Source organism: Haliotis cracherodii, unplaced genomic scaffold (genome assembly GCF_022045235.1).
Source record: "Haliotis cracherodii isolate W230 unplaced genomic scaffold, xgHalCrac1.p SCAF_2, whole genome shotgun sequence".
Classification (NCBI taxonomy): domain Eukaryota; kingdom Metazoa; phylum Mollusca; class Gastropoda; order Lepetellida; family Haliotidae; genus Haliotis; species Haliotis cracherodii.
Window position 1 is genome coordinate 48,218,543 of NW_027266275.1, and position 19,225 is coordinate 48,237,767.

Below are 19,225 nucleotides of genomic sequence, written 5' to 3' on the forward strand. Positions count from 1 at the left end.
ATCACAGGGTTACCCATGAAACGAACATGGAAGAGCTAACAAGACTAGCTCAAATAGTAGGCAAAAATGGGATAATCCTTGGTGACTTTAATGCCCACAGCCCTCTTTGGGAAGACAGGAATGATTCATGCAAATACGGCAAAATGGTAGAGAAATGGGTTGAGGACGACAATCTCATAACTCTGAACAACGGCAGTCACACACGTTATGACCAAGTCCACAACACGTGGAGTTCAATTGATTTTACAATTGCCACCAAACACCTCGCCTCACATTGCCAATGGCAAGTCCAAGACGACACTTGGGGAAGCAATCACCTTCCTATACTCACCTACATAGGTAGCCCACCACAATTAGAGGAACAGCCCAATCCTCAGCCCACATGGGACTATGCAAAGGCAGACTGGCCTAAATTCAGGAAGGAATGTATATCATTCAAGTCCTCAGAAATTGCCTTGGATGATCCTGATCTTTTTTGCCAAAATCTCACCTCAGCAATTATTGCCGCAGCTGAAAAATCAATTCCAAAAAAAGACCACACAACTGGCAAAACGCCAGTACCATGGTGGAACAGGGAAATAGCAAAAGCTAGGAGAGTGAGAAAGAAAGCCCTAAATAGGTCAAAAAGGGATAAATCAGCCTTTGCCCAAGTCCGAGCAGCCAGGACGAAAGTAAGACAACTCATAGATGATTCTAAAAAAAGAGTCATGGCAGACCTTCTGCAAATCCCTTAATGAGAAAACAAATGCTAAAACAGTCTGGAGCAAAATACACGCAATCAGGGGTAAGCGGAAACCCACAAAAATTCCCAAGTTAGCCAACGCCCATACAGTCAAAGAAAAGGCCAACATTCTAGCTGAGCACTTCTCATCTGTCAGCAGAAACACAAATTGCAGCGAAGAATTCAAACAGGAAAAAATGCTTCTGCCTAAGATCTCAAAACGGCCGCAAAGCAAGCATCTGGTATACAATATACCATTTACGGTGACAGAGTTTGATGATGCGATACAACATAGAAAAGGCACAGCACCTGGTCTTGACACAACCAGCTACGAGATATTGAAAAACCTACCTGATCAAACCAAAGGCTTACTCACTGAGTTGTATAACACGATATGGTCCAAAGGAGAAGTCCCAAAAGCATGGAAACATGCTGCGGTTATCCCGCTGCTAAAGCAAGGGAAAGAAGAAGCCCTACCAAACTCTTATCGACCGATCTCACTCACCTCAAACATGTGCAAAGCCATGGAAGCCATGGTTACAAAAAGGCTCATGCATCATCTTGAAACTGGCAATCACATAAAACCTGACCAAAGTGGCTTCAGGAAGGGACACTCGTGTCTAGATCATATTCTAAGACTGGAAAATGAAATAAAAAAGCCCAATTAAACAGACAATACCTAGCCACAGTATTTCTGGACTTCAGCAAAGCCTTCGATATGGTATGGCATGACGGACTCCTCTCAAAACTATCACAAAATGGAGTTGAAGGGAACATGGCAAACTTCATAGACAGCTTCCTGCAAGACAGGTCGCTATCAGTTAAAATAGGGAACAATCGATCGGATCCTATGGCACTGGACAATGGCACGCCACAAGGCAGCATCATAAGCCCAACCCTGTTTAATATCATGATCAATGATCTTTTTGACCATGTCAACTCTCCTACCCAAACTTCTAAGTTCGCTGATGATGGAGCAATATGGGTAAAGCACAGAGATATCTCACAAATCAGAAAAATACTCCAGTCAGCCCTGGACGGAGTAGATCAATGGTGCAATAAATGGGGATTCACTCTTTCAAGTGAAAAAACGGTTGGAGTTCTATTCAAACGCTGGGGGAAAGATGCTATGATACCCCGTGTCTCCATAAAAGGCAAACCTATCAAATTCGAAAAATCTGCAATATTTCTTGGAGTTATCCTTGATCAACACCTCACTTGGCGCAAGCATATAGAATATGTGGAAACAGATATCAAAAAGACCTGAACGTATTACGGGCAATTTCAGGCACATCTTGGGGCACATCGAGGGACACTCAGCAGGACCTCTACAAAGCTCTTTTCAGATCAAAAATTGACTATGGTTGTGAGGCTTTTCACTCAGCATCAAATACTGTCTTGAGGCGCCTAGACAGAATACAGTACAAAGCCCTAATGCTGGCCACAGGCGCAGCGACAGGCACCTCACTAGAAGCACTACAAGTAGAAACGGGAGAACTCCCATTGAAACTAAGAAGAGAGCAGGCAATATTATCGTTCTGGGGACGAACATCAAACCCTTTGGTTAAAAAGATATGGCAAGACAAAAACGCTCGAGATGAAGCCCTAGCTCGAAAAAATCCCTCACTAAAGCCATCTGGGATATTAGTACATGAACTCATTCGAAGTCACAATTGTGATGACATTCAGCCTCCAGAAAGTCACTACAAAGGGTTACACCCTCCCTGGACTTTACAAACTCCCAAAGTTGACACTGCTTTAACATCAGAAGTCACTAAAAGAGAAAACCCAACCCTACTACGATCAGTAGCTATCACTAAAATTCAAACTACCTGGGACAGCTGGGCCCATATATACACTGATGGATCCAAGAATCCTATCAACAACAGTGCTGGTTACGGGATCCATATCCACAGCTCCAAACCCCAAGCACATTCAGTTCGCTTGCCTGATGGTCAGTCAGTATTCACGGCTGAATTGGAGGCAATTCATCATGCACTCAAACTCATACCGGAACTCCCGGAAGCAAAGGCAGTCGTCCTATCAGACTCGCTAAGTGCACTTCAGGCCATCAGTGGGAGAAACTCAAACTCCAGGCCAAACACAGTCAACAATATTCTATACGAATATACAAAACTATCGGACCAAGGGCAACAGGTGGAGCTGTGTTGGATCCCCTCTCACATAGATATTCATGGAAATGAAAAAGCAGACTCACTGGCGAAGCTAGCTCTAGACAAAGCGGATATACAGCCTATTCCCTTTAGTAAACTAGAGATAAAAAGCAAAATCAAAGCCTCCATAGCAAAAAGATGGCAAGCCCAATGGGACGCAAGTAAGATCGGCAGATGGCTATAGAAAATTCAACCCAAGGTCCAACAAAAGCCAAACTCATACTCAAATGAAAGGAAAATTGAAACTGCTATCTCACGCCTCAGACTTGGTCACAAAAAGCACTTTGACAAGGTTTGTTCATCTTGCAATCAAGCTGAAACCATTGATCACGTGTTACTAGAATGTCAAGACCATGCCCAAGCCCGGGCTAGGTTAAAACAAGAATTGCAGTTAGATCCGCTATCTGTCATAGATCTCCTAAAGCCAAGAGATGCAATAGCGAAGACCAAACTAACTCTATTTCTGAGAGATGGTCAGCTGCTCGAACGTATATAAACAGAGCAGCCAAGGATAAAAATGAAATCATATCTTCTCACACACAGGAGTCCCAAAGAGGGACAGGTCAGCCGAAATTGCCTAGGCAGAAGGCGACCTCTTAAACACCTAATGCAACAACAACAACACACCATCACAGTCCTAGCACTGAGGGAGAGATCAACCATGGCGTCACGATACAGCTGTATGAAGTGCCAGACCAACAGTCAACAATGTCCGTGGATGAGTAAAGTCTATTCGTGGACAATAGTGGCCACAAGTCTGAGGCTATTACAGCATTACAACAAGCTACACAACATGGAGTTGACGTCCCCGACTCTTTGGGTGGTCCGTATCATTATCTAGTATCGAGATCAAGGCAAAGTAATGTAAAAACGATGGAATACACACCCCTACAACATGGATACAGCACGTTGTGTGGCGTGTACTGTCTCTACATGCTGACCTATCGCGTGCGTGAGTGGACTTTTAATCAAGTGTTAGATACGTTGGACTGGAAGGACACCGCCAAGAATGATGCAACGGTATTAGCATGGTTTCATACCAAAGTGTCTACCTCCGTTCCTGTGGATGAGATGCCTGCCTTTCGACTGAGTGCCCAGACGCGTACCCTACATCAAAAGTACCAACCTTTCTGCCCTTATTGACCTGACACTTGTTCACTGAACCTACGATCACCTGACTGTCAACATTCCTGTTTGAGGACTGTACATACGTTCACTGCGTGGTAGGAATGTACATACGTTCACACCCTAGTGGAAAAAAAGAAAAAACAAACAAAACAAGTTCATGTCCTGTGGCTTTTGTTTTGTTGTGTTGGTTCATGTGAACGGTTGATTAAAAAAAGTTGAACAAACATAAGTGTTTTGTTGCCTGTAGGATGGAAATCACCATTCACACCCCAGAGAAAAACATAAACAAAACAAGATCGACATCTGACCGCTTCCTGCATTCCTACACCACGTCCATGTCTGTGCATGTCGATTCACCTTTAGAATTCATGCGTCCGTCCGTCAGGCTACATGATCGTAGCGCTAAGGTGATCGCCACTCACCTACTGTAACTTAGACGGATGACTGTCATTGCGCTACAATACGATCGCTTTGTTGAACGTGACCTTGCACCTCAAAGTTTACAATCACGTGGTAATACCCGATGATGTCATTTGTTGAATTTTGTTGCAAGATCCTTTGCCGATGTGACGTCAACCTAGCAACAAAGTTGCTGGGTCATCAACTGTGTATAAGCTCGTCTCAGTGATCTATCATCTCCACATGCAATCGACACACACATACCCTGCCACACCCTCCCCCTCCTCCCTCCCGCCTTCCTCCTTCCCACCTTCTCGCCTTTCCGCCCTCCCTCCTTCCCGCCTTCCCACCTTCCTCCTTTCCACCTTCCCGCCCTCTCTCCTCCCACCCTCTTAGAGGTGCCATGTCGCCATCTTGGATGGGGAGATGACCCCTCGCAAGTGCCGCCATCTTGGATGGGGAGATGTCCCCTCGGAAGTGCCGCTATCTTGGAGGCGCACGCCTCACGGAAACGTGACCCAACCGACCAATCAGAAGCCAGGAGCGGTCCTGTAACGGGGCCCTCAACTACTATTATAGAAAAGAAACATCCCTGTATGTTTTCCATTATCAATTAAACGCGAGACGAACACTGGTCTGGGAAAGGGACAAGTACAGACTTTTTATTTTGCTTGTATATAGCGTGTGGGTAAATAAACGTCGCTACCTCCACAATTGTTGTAATATATTTCTTTTTTTTACTATGAATGTCTCCTACTGGTCCTTCTACACATTATTATATGAAAGAAACACCCCTGTTTGTTTTCCATTATGAATTAAACGGGGCCCTCAACTACTATTATAGAAAAGAAACATCCCTGTATGTTTTCCATTATCAATTAAACGCGAGAAGAACACTGGTCTGGGAAAGGGACAGGTACAGACTTTTCATATTGCTTGTATATAGGGTGTGGGTAAACAATCGTCGCTACCTCCACAACTGTTGAAATATAATCATTATTACTTATTACTATGTATGTCTCCTACTGGTCCCTCTACACATTATTATATGAAAGAAACACCCCTGTTTGTTTTCCATTATGAATTAAACGGGAGACGAACACTGATCTGGGACAGGTACAGACTTTTCATATTGCTTGTATATAGGGTATGCGTAAATAAACGTCGCTACCCCAACAACTGTTGAAATATAATCATTATTTATAATATGTGACTCTTCTGCTGGTCACTGTAGACATTGTTATACAAAAGAAACACCCCTGTGTGTTTTCCATTATCAATTAAACATGAGACGAACACTGGTCTGGGAAAGGGACAGGTACAGACGTTTCATATTGCTTGTATATAGCGTGTGCGTAAATAATCGTCACTACCTTCACAACTGTTGTAATATATTTCTTATATTTTTTACTTATCCTGCATTACTCCTTAATGCATATTATTGCTTGTTCTTGACAGAGAAAAGAGCTGTGTGAAGGTCTGTTCTTGAAGAAGTTGTTCCAACTAGCTGAGAGGCCAACCCTATCACGCACCTTCCACGTGACGTCACGGATCCTCTCATTACTTTTATCACTTGCTGAGAGAAGACCTGTTTTTGATCTGTAGCCTAAACTTGTTCAAACCCTAACGTGTTTTGCTTCTTGCGTTAATGTTCATTGTGCTTGTGTTGTGCATACGGTTTGTATCTTGTGAAACATTGTATGTTTTAACATGTGCATATCTTTTGTACACCTGCTGGCGTTTTCTTAAGAAAGAAAACAATATTAATGGTAAACCCAGGTGTCTTGTTGTTTCAAGTAGCCATCTTGAATATTTTACGTGGCCAGTTATTAACTTGCTTGCGTTCTATATTCTTCTTGCTTTGTACCCCACCATTGGCGTACCCTCGCAAGTATTTTGTCTTCGTTTTGTATGTTGTCTTACGTTTGTCGTAATAATTATTTTATAAATCCACGCAGTGGGATAAACAAATCATAGCATACATAATCGGGAGGGAACGCATTGTGATTTTACACTGCTTCATTGCAGATATCATGCCCTCATGCTCAAAGTGCCGGCGTAAAATGTCGGCGTAGGATCTCCGTATGCCCAGGACACGGAGAACGCAACAGGCCAGGAAAACAGCGGCGCCAGATGTCTGACTGATCCGAGTATTCGCTCACTTCCAGATCGGCTATCTCGGACGACAACTCCCCGACCTTCATAACTACCATGATGTCGGGCCCCATGGTCTCAGTCTCTACCCAGACGACGACCACTACTGTGTCTATCTTAACGGCGCCTATCCAGTACATCCAGTACTTGACGGGCCATGCAACAGACGCCGACGCCTATTGCCCCAGCGCCTATACAGACGCCTCTACAAGCGCCGTCCACAGCGCCTATGCAGACGCCTCTACTAGCGCCTACACAGATAGCGCCTATCCATTAAACAGCGCCGATATAGACGCCAGTGCCCCGTAGGTCGCCTGTACAGACGCCTTTACAAAAGCACCGTCTACAGCGTCCATAACGGCGTCTATTCTTGCGTCTCTGATTGCGCCTATCCTTGCACCTCTCCGAAGTGCGCCTCTACAGACGCACACCCGGGACAACCGCGCAGACAGACGATTAGCCATTCCACGATATCCTTGTGTCTACCTGCTCTCATTCTACAGGCCTATGAGATTGTCAGATCCCTAGGGAAAACTACCTTTGGAGACCAGAGCGGTCGCTGGACACTTGATTGCCGTCCGTACAACGGCGCCCAAAACACGGACACTTGATTGGCGTCCATACAACGGCGCTGCAACACGGACACGTGATTGGCGTCCATACAACGGCGCTGCAACACGGACACTTGATTGGCGTCCATACAACGGCGCTGCAACACGGACACTTGATTGGTGTCCATACAACGGCGCTCCAACACTTCCCAAGATCCTGGAAGCGCCTAACCTCCTGGTGACGGGTCTGTGGAAATCTCTCGTCTGTCAAAGTTTGTTGAACGTTTCCTCGGAGAAAGCGAACGTACTCTGAAAGATTTCCCAACCTACGGCTTCTGGGAGATATTATCTGCACCACAGTTGACGATCACAACCCCATGACCGATTCGGTATTCAACAGAATCGTCATATGCTTCCGGGTACCCAACACGGTCATCGTTCACAACATCGGATCAATCGTCACTCTTATCATGGGGATCAACTTGCTCCTACACCAGCAACGTCACAGTTCCTACTCAGAACTCGAACACACCACTGGTCTGTCAACCACAGGCTTCACATGGGATTGGCCGTGTGTGGAGTTTGAACTAGTCCGCTCAGCATACGGGGTTACAGTTTACTGCGCAGGACACCATACATGTCACGTGTCAAGAACTACGACAGTAAACATCATCGACCGTAATCAGGTCAACTGACCTTATGGGATTCGTGCAGTGTATTTGCACAGACTGGCTTGCATGATCGCTTATGCGTAACTCTGCAAACACTGATCAAACGCCTGTCGTTGTACGTCAATGACTCAACCCAGAGTCTCAGGCTTCGTCCGAGACGAGACAGCTCTCAAGACCCTGGCTAGGGTGTCACAGCCAGCCTTAGCTGAGGCGTCCCAGTCTGGCTCATACCACACACCATACAACACCTTCCAGCCCCAGTGGTGCTGCGCCACCTCAACCTCTCGGGGCAGAGGCAGAGGAAAAGGCAAGTGATCGGGCGCATACCAGTCCCGCTGCAGCCACTCCGAGAGAGGTAACGCCGACCGCAGGGACTTCAAGTGAATAGTCAGACAAGCACGACTGGGACTTCCACCCCCAGTTGTGACACTCCAGTAAGTGGGAGACTGGGTCGTTTCTGGCAGAATTGTGAGATCCTGGGGGACCCATATGTCACCAACATCATCCGACATGGGTACAAGCTGGCGCTTATAGACGACCCGCCGCTCACGTCGTCAGTACATCTTGGCGCTGCTGCACAAGAAATCGACAGAGGTTATACATGTCCCAGCCATATCACCGGGCTTCTATTCACCTGTCTCCCAAGTCCCCAAGAAGGACTCAAACGCAGGATGATCCACAACCTCGCCACCTTCAACAAACGCTACCTGGCGAGTCCACTTTATTTCATGATGACCACACTCAGGCTGCTGCGATCCCGGATCCAGACACAGGGTGTACTCATCAGCCTGGATATCTAGGACGCCTGCGCCTATCTGCGCCTATTCATAGACGCGCCCCTGCAGTGGTGGGGCACACACCTGGAGGGACAGGTCGCCTCTGGGCTATGGTCCGCCGATCTGCGCCTATGGCATATCAACAACCTCGAACTGGTGGCGCTTATCTTGGCCATCGCTCACTGGAAGGAGGCCCTCAGACACGCCCGGCTCTCCATCTCGACGGACAACATAACCATCTTATGGTGCCTACGGAACCAAGGAACGACTCATTCGACCTCGCTCCTTCAACAGACGTTCCGATTGTTTCACCTGGTTGATCATCTGGGGATTCAGTTCCAGGTCCAACACATTCCAGGCTGCCGAAACATCCTAGCGGAAATCTCGCACACCAGCTTGGGGCTTGAATGTCATTCACACCTCACTGAGAGACGCGCCCGTCGAGCCACTCGAAGCGACGTCATCCTACAATCTGGCGAAAAAATGGTCTTCCTACTGGCACTCGCCACAGCAGCCCGTGTCAGTGAGCTACATGCCTTGGACGTCACGCGCGTCTGCTTTGAGCATGGAGCACACAGAGTCGTGCATCTTGGACTAAGCTGGCACTGCTTCGCCGAGAATCAATTCCCATGACAGCCAGATAGATCGTTTCTCATCCCTATCTTCGATTGTGGGCGTGGAAGATGAACAATAGCTCCATCTATATCCAGTTAGAGCGCTCTGTTTCTACATCCGACGATCCAAGGAACGTCGTAGACAACGACGACGCCTCTTCATTCTGGTATAGAGTTGTGACCTCGCAAGCGGAAGGTAGCCGCAACACGATCGCCCTCTGCCTACACGCCTTCATTCTCAAGGCCTACAAGGCCGTGGGATTGGACCCCGGGGCTCCAACAACCCACATGAGCCCCGGGTGATCGCCTCCACCATGGCGCTACACAGCAACTGAGCTCTACTTGCCATCTTGGAGGGGTGTTCTGGCGATCAAACACTTTCGTCGCCAGTCACCATATGCAACATGTTGCATTGGAGGATGTGCTAGGAACGCACAACTTGGTCCATTAGTAGTGCCCAACAGGCTCCTCTACTACACGTCACTGACCTCGCCTCCAAGTCCAGAGCCGGTCTTTCGGCCTCCCCTGGCGTAAGCCCTGGACTAGAAGGTTCATGCCCCACTTGCATACGGCTCGGTACCCCAATCTCGACTTAACCGAGAGTTATTGTCAGGCTGCGCAGTACCAGGATACAACGCATAACTGCATCCTACCTTCCATGTAATGGTCATCCAGGCCGACCATACAGCCGAAGAGTTTCCCATACATGGAGTGGTCACCTGATGCCGACCACACAGCTGAGGACGGGCTGAGGGAATTGGAGGTTCACATGCATGGAGTGGTCACCCGAAGCCGACCATACAGCCAAGGATTGTCTAGGGAACAGAGTCTGGAAATGAAAGATCAAAGTCCACATCTGAAGGAATGCCCGCCTCCAGTTCCATCCAAAAGGGACAGGTAAAGACTTTTCATATTGCTTGTATATAGCGTGTGGGTTAATAAACGTCGCTATTAGCAGGAGGTGTCGGTAGTGTAGGGACTGCATACACAGGAGGCGCCAGAGGCGCCTTTAACACACAAGGCGTCGACATCACTGGATACCTCAGAAGAAAAGGCGGTGCCAGAGGCATCGCCGGAGCTGCCAGAGGCACTGGCGATATTGTAGACAAAGGAGGAACCATGGACTGACAAAATAAGGACTGCATCCACAATGACATCCAGGTGGGATCCATAAATGCTACATGCATGAGCTGATGTGGCACCGGCTGCTATAACTGTTGAGCAGGTAGACCAGAGAAGTGTTTAAATTCCAGAGGCGCCAGCGCGATGGAAGGCGTCACAAAGGAGTTAAAATGTCTTTGCACCAAGGTTTGAAGTTTAGACATCTGAGAGGTCATCGGCGTCTGGTGTAGTGACAAATGTATAGAAGGGCACCATCATCTGTGCAGTCAACTGTGTCTGAAGAGGCACCGTCTCCATTGAAGACAAGAAAAAGTATAAAGAAAAATGTATTAAACACTTGGACACACACACAAAAAGTACATATACTAGCCACATAAAGAAACTGTGCACGGAGAAAATATATTCTGGATTGAAATACAACACAGCAAGAAGAAAATGATGCAGACGCTGTAGCAGCTGAATGATTGGACCATAAGAAAATGTCAACGGGACCTGAACAACATCTGTTACGATGACGTCAGAAGATCAAAATGGAGTAGGGGGTCAAACGACAAAGTCACAAAGTCAATAACGGGTATGACCACCCTGTGCGTGAATCACAGCAGTGCATCGGCGACGCATGGAGTCCACCAAATGGGCATGGAAGGCCTGGGGAATGGCCTGCCATATCCTCCTCAAATCCTGTGCCAAGTCACGGACGTTTTCTGGAGGATGTGGAAGACGACGCAGACGGCATTTCATCCCACATATGCTCTATTGGGGAGAGATCTGGAGAAATTGCAGGCCATGGCAGTAACATGACATTGTTATGGTGAAGGAAATCCATTGTGAACCTAGCCGTGTGAGGACGAGCGTTGTCCTGTTGAAATGTCAATCCCGGGCCATGACGTTGCAGGAAAGGAATGACCACAGGCCTCAGAATCTGATCTCTGTAGCCAACACCGGTGAGATTGCCCTGAACAACCACCAAAGGGGTTCGGTGCCGTGCTGTTATCCCACCCCAAATCATCACAGAGCCACCTCCAAAACGATTCCTCTCCACAATACAGTTGCGTGCATAACGTTCTCCCAAACGCCGGTAGACACGTTGGCGCCCGTCACTGTGGGAAATGTTGAACCTCGATTCATCTGTAAAGACAACATTTCTCCACCATATTAGAGGTTGGCCAACATGATTTCGACACCATCTTAGACGGTTGACGCGATGACGGTGTGTCAGGATGGGACGTATGGCAGGGCGTCGTGGTCGAATCCCGTACTGACGTAGACGATTCCTGACAGTGTTGGGATGGATACGGCGCAGTCCAGGAATTGTCTGGGACGTCGTTAATGCCGTTTGGAACCTGTGTCGGAGATGTGTAACTCGAATCCATCTGTCGACGTCCTGTCTTGGCGTCGTTACTCGGGGACGTCCTGAACGTGGGTGGTCGGCAACGTCATTTGTGTTCTGAAAACGCCTCACCATTGCCGATATCGTGTTACGATGGCATTGTAAATGTGTTACCACCTGTTGTTGCCTCATTCCCGCTCGGATCATTCTAATGGCTTCATGACGCTGTGCAGCTGTCAATCTTGGCATAATTTGCTTGAGATATGCTTGTGTCTCGCCTGAGAAGTTTTGAATTTTTGAATGACCACAGATCATGCTTTCCAAAGTGACAGCGAATTTTGAGTTGCACATGCTGTGTACAGCTGCACAGGATGCACGTGCAGTAACACATTGCACGTCCATAGGCCCCCATCAATGACATCATATCGCATGGCACGTGCATGAGCGTTTGAATGTCTCCAATAATTGCTGTGTTCAAACCTATATTTCATATATGGACGGTGTGCCCTTATATCTATATTTTCTCCGTGCACAGTTTCTTTATGTGGCTAGTACAGAATAAACATGAAACAAATACCAAGCCATACCAAAAGAACGCAAAACATGAGATCATGAACACATGGATAATTCAAAATGATGGATAGGAACAACAATACGTACAATGTTTTCTGTGACTGAGAGCCACTATCGAACGGGAATTTAACAAAGCAGCGAATTTATAAGACTAAAAAGAACAAACTATAAGCAGACAACAATCACCAAAATAACGCATGGTACAAATAACAAGGAAAGGATGCAAGAAGGTTCTGTGGACTGTATTCTCAAACCCGTCTAGTCTGTTTGAAATACCAGCAGTAATGTGATTATAAATGACGTCAACACTTCCGGGGTCACGTGGCACCTATGCGAGGTACTAGCCACACACATAATTGGAATGACATCTTCTGCAGCTGGACTTCTGACAGCTTCGTCTTTCTGTCAAAAAGAAACAGTAAATGCATTAAGGAGTAATGCAGGATAAGCTAGAAAATGTAAATATTATGGACAAGACAAACCAGGGGCTGACAGCTTGAACAATGATACAAGATGCGACATGGTGAGACAGGGTTTTGAGTGTGCACATGTTAAAAGGTTTAAAAAAGGCAAATGCTAAGAAATACTCTGCCGGGTCCATGCTTACATTAACACCACTTTCTTTCCACTTCACACATTGTATTCAAAGTACACGTAGGCTTTCCCACTCGCCACTTTTTATTACTCCTCTCACTCAAAACAAATGAGTGAAGACTTAACTTCTCATGCAGATATTGTTGAACATGTTGAATGTGTGAAACGTCACCTTTGATCTGGCATTGTGAATATTCAAATGACAATTAACAATCTGTAACTAGCTTATTTTATTACCAACATACTGTTTGGGTACCATACACCACCTGCACCCCTCAGTCCTATCCCACGCAATGAATGCCTGTCAGGGATTATTCCCCAGAATATACAACTTAGGGCATCGGCAATGTTGTCAGCAATAGTTTTGGATATGGTAATTAAATGGATTAGAAGACAGAAAATGTGTAAAGTTATTAAAAAATCTGAGATGCAAGCATGCAAACTGGGCACCAACCTGGTCGTTGTAACTGCACAGCATGTCAAACAACGGGAACCCATTTTAACTTCAGTGAGGGGAATCCTCTAAGTGGCTGATTTTTTTCGTTTGAGGGACAATTTTGCCTGTCATTTTTTAAGGCTATTACTGGGTTGGTTTTTTGGAGGGTTTTCAAATTAAATTTTGGTCAAGTATTAAAGATTAAGAATACCCTAAAATAGTCATCTGCAAAGTTGCTACGTTGAGTTTACTTACCCTTCAAACTAGCCCTCATAACCATTGTAATTTACTCAAAATTCTGAGTGCATTTTACGTGCAATAACTACTGGCAGTTAAATTCGTATGCAATCTGGTCAGGAGAATCCTCAGTAAACTTTGACTGCACAATTTACAATAATTTACGAAGGAAGTGTGGGTTCTTGGAGCATTAGCATATCAGATTTATACAATAATTAGGTATTATCTCTTTATTCAAATGTAGCAGACATGAAACTTCTGTGTTATCTGATGCTTTTATTCGAACCACAGATCTTCGGATATGAGGAAAGATGCATTGTCCCCATGACCAAAGTGTTAACTCCATCAGCATGCTAACAAGGTAAGGAGGTTGTTTGTTGGACAACACCATGCTCTGCTACAGAAAATGTTGACATAAACTAAGGACATCTGGCAAGGAATATTGGCCTTCAAATGACAGGATATTCAAATATTATCAAAGAACAAAAACAACAATTTACTGACACAGCGTTCAACAAGTACCATTCCCCAACAGCTTCCCCTTTCTGATAAACTCATAACCTTCTTATGTGATAATAATAATTCTACCATGAATTTGGTAAATACCAGATTATGATTGGTCAATCAGAGGTATCACATCATTGATTGAAACAGCGAATTTGACAGTCGCATCACCGTGGAAGATAATATTTTTAGAATAGTACTTCTTTCACAGTCATTGTCAATAGGCATATTTAAATAATTATATGTACAATTACATGCTACAAAATGCAAATATGCGGTTATATGATTCAAAGGATGTCTGGTAAAGTGACGTCCAAAAGAAACTTTACAAGAGTTTGAAATCACTCTTGCTCAAAAACAACAAAACATACATGCATGAAGTAAAGTGTATTGAGACGATCAATATATCAATATAATCAACACTGAAAATGACAATGATACCGCGACCGAGAATGACGTCAGAGCCCCCCAAATTTAGGTGTGGTACAAAACTCGAGCTTACACAATCATGGACAATAGGGAGAGTACATAAACAATCGCTCACGTTCAATAACAAGTCATTAGTAGCGTGTGTGACCACCAAATGCCTCAATACACGCAAAAACTCTTCGACGCACAGAAAAAGTCAGTCGTCTGATGAGGTCACTTTGGATTTGACGCCATTCTTCTTGGAGGGCCAAGATCAGTTCTTGCCGGTTGGCTGGAGAGTGTGGTCGTTGTCGAACACGACGATCTTTCAAGTCCCAGAGGTGTTCTATGGGGGACATGTCGGGTGAGCGTGCAGGCCACGGCAGGACGTTGACGTTGTTGGCTGCGAGGAAGTTAGTGACAATTCTGGCTGTATGGGCTCTAGCGTTGGCATGCTGATAAATGACACCACGTGGCTGCTGTTGGAGAAATGGTAGGACAACTGGACGAAGAATGTTATCCATGTATCGCTGAGCTGTCAAGTTTCCGTCAATGATGACCAGCGGTGTCCTCTCCTGCCCACAGATCCCTCCCCACACCATAACACTCCCTCCACCAGATGGTACGACCTCCTGCACGCAACACGCCGCCGTTCGTTCACCCATTCGACGGTAAACACGTTGTCTTCCATCAGCCCTAAACATACAGAATCGACTTTCGTCAGTGAAGACAACCCTCTGCCAGTCACGTCGTTGCCAACGTCGTACACTCCGGGCCCATCTCAATCGCAGACGACGATGTTGCGCTGTCAATAACTGTCCTCTGTACGGTCTAAAAGCCCTGATTCCATGAGCCCTGAGTCTCCTGGCCACTGTCTGTCGACTAACCCTGTGACTTAAGGCATTTGTCGCCGATGACGTCACTGTCAGGAAGCGATTTCGGAGGTGCAAGGTACGCAAGTACCGGTCATCATGGGGCGTGGTCATCCTGGGTCTGCCTGTTCTTGGCCTGTCAGCGGTCCGCACTGTCTGTCTGTAACGTTGCACCAAGTTGGTAACGGCAACACGGGAGCAACCGAAGGTTCGTGCAATATGGGTGTGGGTGGCTCCCATCTGTACCATACCCAAGGCTCGTTCATGTTGTTCGACTGTGAGTCGTGGCGTTTCTTTTATGTTTTTTTTAATACTGTGGATGTCTGACTTGCCGTTGCAATCGTTTTATACCCTTACCCGCACGTGCATTTGCAGTTGTCCGTGGTGGACGTGTTTTTTCGCGTGTTATCTCGCAAACATGTAACAGACGATTAACATTTTCTTCATACACTATTGTTGTATTTAGGTTATGTGTTTTAGATCGACTTCATCGAAAACAAATTTATACTTTGTCTGATATTTATATTTTCGTTTGGTAAAGTTTCTTTTGGACGTCAGTTTATTTTCATGCAGAAAACATGATAGAAATCTGCAAAGAGAATGTATTTCAAGCTTGTCGTAAGAAGTGGCTAATGGGATTGGGTGGTCAGGCTCGCTGATTTGGTTGAAGCATGTCATCTATCCCAATTGTGTGGATCGATGCTCATGATATCAATCACGAGAATAGGTTGCTAAGGACATAATCTACCCCGCATCTTCACGGGTCTGATAAGTTTATGTGAAGTATGACAGTGTAAACAAACTGCTGGAGCATATAAAGCGCCATATTTTGTTTACAGGCTGTTAATGATTCCGTAAATTCATTACAACAACCCTCTCAAAACACTGGACTCAGCCCATGGCACTTCACTCAATATATTTTCTAATACAAAAGAGATGGCGTTTTATTTAGTCATGGTAGAATAGAGATTTCATATTTGAAACATCATGCTGCGCTTTTGGTTCCAAATTCAGTTTAGCATCTACAGGTAACCTGGCTCCAGATTGAAAACACAGTATGTTCATTTCCTAAATATGATGCCCCCGGCCTTTTCAAGCTTTTAGGTCAGGGGCATAAAAATATTTCTTAGTTCAAAACATGAAACAAGATATATTTTCAGCGAAAATCCACTGGAAACTGTTCTCTAAATTTCAAAAGAATGCATGCAGTACTTCAAATGTTTAAGTAAAACAATACAAGTGGCCCGGAGGGCCTATATATACATTTGCACTGTACATGTATATAATACTGCAAATATTTCGTAATTTTGACTCTGTCAGCATTTAAAATGGGTGGATGGCAAATCTAACAGCGTGAACGTGTATTTCTCAAGAAACAAATGTAACATAAAGATCTGAACCGTTTCCATGTTATGATCCAGGATATTATGTTAAAGGTATTATTCTCTTCATAACAAACACATGTATACAATGTATCTGTGGGGAAAATATCGGTTTGCATGTTATGGTTAAGGTTCTTACTCCTTTGGGAGTGCCGGACAGATGAACAGAAGGGCCAGTCCTGGTAGCATATGTGCATTTCTCTCATTATACTGTCAGTTGTGTCTGGGTTCAAGTTATAAACTCTTTCAGCTCTTCTTTGAGAAGAAGTAATTTGAAGCAATATGGCCAAATTACCTCTAATTCGCCCCGACCCTAAAACCCTTTTGGGGTCTGGCCCTCCATTTGTACAATTTTGAATCCTCACCACCGGAGAATGCTTCCAAATAAATATGGTTCATAACTATATCTTAGTTCCAGAGAAGAAGGAATTTGAAGAAATATAGCCAAATTACCTCTATTTGGACCCGCCCCACAACCCCTTGGGAGCTCAGGCCATCCATTTGTACAATTTTGAATCCTCACCACTGGAGAATGCTTCCATCCAACCATGGTTGATATCTATCTCTAAGTTCCAGAGAAGAAGTAATTTGAAGCAATAGTGCCACATAACCTCTATTTCGCCCTGCCCCTCAGCCCCTTGGGGGGTCAGGCCCTCCATTTGTACAATTTCGAATCCTCACCACTGGAGAATGCTTCCATCAAAATATGGTTGATATCTATCTCTTAGTTCCAGAGAAGGAGTCGTTTAAAACAATAACACCAAATTATTCTTATTTGCCCCGCCCCTCAGCCACTACGTTTATACAATTTTGAATCCTCACCACTGGAGCATGATTCAACTGAAGAAAAGTTCCAGAGTTCCAGAGAAGAAGTAGTTTAAAGCAATACAGCCAAATTAAACCTATTTGGCCACCGCCCCTCGGCCCCTCGGGGTCAGGATCTCCATTTGAACAATTTTGAATCCTCACAACTGGAGAATGCTCCCATTCAAATATGGTTGATATCTATCTCTTAGTTCCAGGGAAAAAGTTATTTGAAGTAATATAGCCAAATTGCCTCCATTTGTACAATTTTGAATCCTGACCACTGGAGAATGCTTCCATTAAAATAGAGTTGATATCTATTTTTTAGTTCCAGAGAAGAAGTAGTTTAAAGCAATATAGCCAAATTACCTCTATTTGGCCACCGCCCCTCGACCCCTTAAGGGTCAGGCCCTACATTTGAACAATTTTGAATCCTCACCACTGGAGAATGCTCCCATTCAAATATGGTTGATATCTATCTCTTGGTTCCAGGGAAGAAGTAATTTCAAGCAATATAGCCAAATTACCTCTATTTGGCCCCGCCCCTCAGCCCCTTGGGGGGTCAGGCCCACACTTTGTACAATTCTGAATCTTCACCACTGGAGAATGCTTCCAACCAAATATGGTTGATATCCATTTCATTGTTGCAGAGAAGAAGTAGTTTAAATCAACATAGCCAAAATTCCTTTATTTGGCCCCGCCCCCAAGCCCCTAGAGGGCTCAGGCCCTCCATTTGTACAATTTTGAATCCTCGCCAATGGAGAATGCTTACAACCAGATATGGTTGATATCTATTTCTTAGTTCCAGAGAAGAAGTAGTTTTAAGGCAATATAGCCAAATAACCTCTATTTGGCCCTGGCCCTCAACCCCTCCATTTGTACAATTTTGAATCCTCACCACTGGAGAATGCTTCCTTTGAAGAGAAGTTCCAGAGTTTCAGAGAAGAAGTAGTTTAAAGCAATATAGCCAAATTACCTCTATTTCGCCCCGCCCCTTAGCCCCTTGGGGGATCAGGCCCACCATTTGTACAATTCTGAATCCTCACCACTGGAGAATGCTTCCATCAAAATATGGTTGATATCTATCTCTTAGTTCCAGAAAAGAAGTGGTTTAAAACAATAACACCGAATTACTCATATTTCCCCCGCCCCTCAGCCCCTTTGGGGATCAGGCCCTTCATTTGTACAATTTTGAATCCTCAAGACTGAAGAATGCTTCCAACCAAAGATGGTTGATATCTATCTCTTAGTTCCAGGGAAAACGTAATTTGAAGTAATATAGCCAAATTGCCTCCATTTGTAAAATATTGAATCTTCACCACTGGAGAATGCTTCCAACCAAATATGGCTCATATCTATCTCTTAGTTCCAGAGAAGAATGAATTTGAAGCAATATGGCCAAATTACCTCTATTTGGCCCCGCCCCTCAGCCCCTTGGGGGATCAGGCGCTCCATTTGTACAATTTTGAATCCTCACCACTGGAGCATGATTCAATTGAAGAAAAGTTCCAGAGTTCCAGAGAAGAAGTAGTTTAAAGCAATATAGCCAAATTACCCCTATTTGGCCCGGCCCCTCAGCCCCTTAAGGGGTCAGGTCCTTCTTTTCTACAATTTTTAACGCTCACCACTTGAGAATGCTTGCAACTAAATATGGTTGGTATCTTTTTTTTAGTTCCAGAGAAGAAGTATTTTAAAACAAATAAAGCCAAATTACCCCTATTTGGCCCTGCCCCTTAGCCCCTTGGAGTCAGGCTCTCCATTTGTACAATTTTGAA